Raw genomic sequence first — 4739 nt, 5'->3', positions numbered from 1 at the left:
ATTTATTTCAAGTTTCAATGGAGGGTTACATTCCATGAGGCCTAGCATATTTTCTTATGTTTTTGTCTCAAACTCACCCTGTTAGCTATGCACCATGCTCCTATGGTGGTCAGCTTAGCATATCTTCCCACTCACCATAAGCAGGAGTACCTACCACTGCTGAGATATCCCAGGATTCCTGGTGCCTGGACAATATGTTATACACTGTTGTGAACTTTGTCACATACTGGCAGACAAGAGCTGTCCTGTGTGGCTCAATTAACTTCCCTTGGACATAGCAGATCAGAAGTAATTGGTGCCCGTTCTGCGGATGGGGACATAGAGATCCTGTTGGATAGGTTGGTACAAAGGGCCATCCATTTCTCTCAGGATCATGAAACCAGGCCTTTCAAGCCTAGTCCAAGGTTCCCACCCAGGCCAGCATATGGTTCAAAGGGACACCCAGCTGTGTAGGAAGAAGGTCAGTGACGTTCTGTTCTCCACTAGGGTAATTGGCACCTTCATCTTTCTGCTACCTCACCGTCAGTCTTTTTTCTGCTACCCACACTCTCCCACCAAATCTACAACTCTCATAAATGCATGCAATGTCTTACCTCACTTACAAACACCCCAAAACTACTGAAATCATATGGCTACATTACTGCCTACCCACTCACTTGGAAACCTCACCATCTTTCTCCACCTGCACTAGCACTAGCTGCTGTGGCATCCAATTTCATGTCATTCAATCTGAACCTTTGATTCATTCCAGGAGAAATCAGGAGAAGATAGGGTGGAGAGACTCAGGATGGGAGGTGGGATGGTTCACAGTTTGGTCTTTACCGCCCAAGAAGGCAAGATCCCAGCCTTGGCAGGACCGCTCCTGAGGAGCTGCTGAAGTCTCCATGTGCCAGCAACCAAGCAACATCCATTGTTTATCGCTCTAATCCTCTCCCATTGCTGCCACAGTGAGGAAAATGTGAACATTCCCAAATTTCTACCCCTTGTTTGTAATGCATTCTTTTTTTTGTCTCCTTCAGATACCAATGGAATCAGCATAATGTTGGCATACAAAAGGCAAGACGTCTACTGCTCCACCTCTGAGGGAGCTTAGAAAATAGGAGCAGTCTAATAAAACCTTTGTTGCATTCCATCCATAGCCAGAACATCCTTCCTTAGATAAGCAGATCAAAACTGCGTGCAGAAAGCAATGTGAAGAAAACATGGAAGTCAGATCCTGATACCTCAATGGGTACTTTAGCTCAGTTAGAGTTGGGAGTACCTGGCTGATCACATTATTCTCATGTCTTCACAGTTGATCGAGGGAAATATGCCTCTGGTCACTGTCACTCCAGAGATCTGGAGGAATAAGCAGTGAGCGAGTGTCACCAAGTAACTGCGTAGACTTTTCTGTCAGGAAGTGTTACCGTTTAGTTTCTCTCCAGTGAGAGGGAGAATGGGAAACTCAGTGAGGGGAGACTAACTAACAATGAAATGTTAATGTATGTAAATAGGCTCCCGCTACTCCCTCTTGAGAATCTTGTCTCGCTATTTGACACTTTTTTGGAAAATAGGACTTTCTGCTCTCGATATTGAGAAGCTCCTTGCTGGCCACCTCATGTAATGCTCCCAACTTTCTCATTGTGGCCCATACCATTCAGGGGCTGGGAAGATTCGACTCAGCTTCACATCAAGATGGAGAGAACTAAAAGAGACACTACCGTGGAGAAAGCCAACCACAGTTACATAGAGAGGGAAAAAGAGAGACAACCACAGGTGTGCATAGCGAACATAAATAGACTCATACAGGAAGAGAAAGAGAAAGAAATCGATGGCCACAATTGCAACAAGAGCAAAAAAATATAAAAAGACATAGGGATTCAGTGAGATGCAACAGATGTGTCCACAGTTGCATTGATGAGGGATGAAGAGTCAAAATGTCATGGTAGGATAGTTAATGAAATGGTTAATTTCTTAAATACAGAGAAATAGAGGGAGGAGTATGGAGGTATGGTATTTTCTGAGTATGTTGCTGGGCTAGACAACTATGGGCTTGTGAATTCATATCCTATCACAGCAGTGTGAGAATTCTAATGCTTTGGTTAATGGAAATAACATTACAAGAGATCATGATCAAGTTGATGGATTGTTGTCAAAAAACCCAAATGAATCCCTATGTGTTTAAGGATGGAAACCTAGCATGCTTACCCTCTGGTCTGTTGAATAATACTAACAATTGCTCAGTTGTAGACATCTGTTATTGAACTGTTTCAACTCCCCAGCAGAGAGAGCTCCAGATAAAGCAATATAGCAAAATATCTAGATCTTGCAAGATACTAAAATGAGAATAGCCAAAAGATGATTGCAGTCCTACACTAACATGGTTGATTCTTAACTGTACTATGTATTGGCCTGGCAAGGTTATACAAGTGAATTGTTGAGAATGGCAAGAATCAGTTGGGAAAATCTCCGTCAAGTGGACTATGACAAGAAAGCACATCATATTCTCAAAGCAATGAAGGGTGGGAATTAAATGTCAATTGTGACCATTTCCTGGGACTGAATTTAAAAAAAAGAACTAAAAGTGGTCAAAGAAAGACTCACAAATACACATAAGGAAATAAAGAGACAAGGGGCAATGGACATATATAGTGAGTGTGAGATAATGAAACACTTAGGGGGATTTTGAGAAAATGCATTTTTCTGTTGCCTTGTGTACCTGTCTGTGTTATAAAATTGGCAGCTGTATTCTTAGTTAACCCAAAATTGTAACGTAGTCAAAAGATGTTTCAATGAATGTTACATTCAAAAAGATGTTCTAATGTAAATTACTTTTGATCCTACCTAGGAAAGAAGGCAGAACTTGTTGCAAGGACACTCAAAATAGCTCAGGTGTTATTGAATAGTCAGTTTTAGCTCCTTAGTTACAGGCAGCAGTGCAGAGCTTTTCTTACTCAGGGCTGCTGGTCAGTCAGTTAACAGGAGTAAGGGATAAAATCTCATACTGAAAATGTGCTACATGGTAGCCTCCAGTCGGTTAGAGTTCTGGGACATCTTGGGAGCCAGTGAATACAGCTAAGCATCAGAATTAGGACTTAGGAGACAATACTGGTATCTATCTAAAGTAGTTAAGTCTTAGAAGCAGCTCTGGAAACCATTGATGCTTCAAGCAGCTGGCAGTGGTGGTAAAGGAAGCCCACAAGCTGTATTTTCTGGGTACAGTTGAGAAATAGTGAGACCCAGAGAATGCCAGCTTAGTGAAGAGCTGGAATCATGTCTATGATTAGGTGCTGTTAGACTGCAGTCTCAAGAATTCTGGGAGTGCAGTCCCAGGAACAAAGTGATCAAACTAGCAGGATAAGCAGTCTTTGAGGAAGTACATGAAAGAGTGGTTTTTGATATTTTGAATGTGAATAATTGAAGCCCCTTGTGAAGGAGACAAAGTTTGAATGAGATTTTGTGACCCACAGTGTCAGTCTCCCCTGGACGGACTGCAGCGAAACCAAGTTGATGCATTCGGTGCACTGTCTGACAATGGTTTGCCTCTTAACCCTTAAATATCTTCTGTTAATTCTGGATGATAGAGTGCAGTATACATCATAGGTTATCTCAGTGTTCTGAATTGATGCAGCAAAATTTAATTTATCTGTTCAAAACCAATAAGTACTTGAGGATCTCAATCTTTGACTACCTTCAAGAAAAATCTAAATGGTTCCTAGCCAAGCCATAATTTAACCAAATGCTCCCATTAGATATTATAACTGAAATGAAGAACCACGCATATGCACAGATAGCAAGAAAGCAGGAAAGCTGCAACTGATACAAGAGGTTCATAGCTGTAAGAACATTTAGGGATAGACAGTGCAAGAGCACAGCAAATACAGCAAGGAAAAGACCCTTCTCTCACGCAGCTTTGTTTGCTAAAGGCCAATACATTTTGGTGTACTTGGTGTTTTATTGAATATCAGACAATGCTGCTATAAACATTGAATGATGTATGCTCCAGGTTTTGTTGAACCCTTGAAAAAAGCTACTTGGTCATGATGCAGTTTCTGTACTGCTAATCTCATCCCATAAACATTCCCTCCTTGGACTGATCTAGCAAAAATTAATTAAGTGTGGTGAAAAATAAAAATGTATGATAAATATCGAACAAAAAGTAATAAGAAATATCTGAAAGTGTTTTAATGCAGTACCTTTAAACTGAACATTAGGTTACCTATTTTTGTTACAATGAAGGGAGTGGGGATGCAAAAATCAAAAAAGGCAGGACTTTCTAAAAATAAAAACCAAAAGAACTGTGGATGCTGTAAATCAGGAACAAAAACAAAGTTGCTGGAAAAGCTCAGCAGGTCTGGCAGCATCTGTGAAGGAGAAAACAGAGTTAACGTTTCGGGTCTGGTGACCCTTCCTCAGAACTGATGGTGGCTGGGAAAACGTCAGAAGATATGCGGAAAATAGGGAGGTGGGTGGGGTAGGGAGTAAACGACAGGATAGAGCCCAAAGAGAGAGAAAGGCAGTTGGACAGACAAAGGAGTTGCTAACGATCAGGCTGGGAGGGTGAATAGTTGTTAATGGGGAGCGTTAGTGACGAACAATAGGGGGTGTGTAATGGCAGGCTATGTGGTAACAAGGCCTGGTGTGTGGGATAGGGGGCTGGGACATGGGAGAGTTTAGGCCCTAAAATTATTGAACTCAATATTGAGTCCGGAGGGCTGTAGGGTCCCCAAGCGGAAAATGAGGTGTTGTTCCTCCAGCTT

Source organism: Rhincodon typus, chromosome 13, assembly GCF_021869965.1.
Source record: "Rhincodon typus isolate 14 chromosome 13, sRhiTyp1.1, whole genome shotgun sequence".
NCBI classification, from domain to species: Eukaryota; Metazoa; Chordata; class Chondrichthyes; order Orectolobiformes; family Rhincodontidae; genus Rhincodon; species Rhincodon typus.
This window is presented reverse-complemented; position numbering follows the sequence as displayed.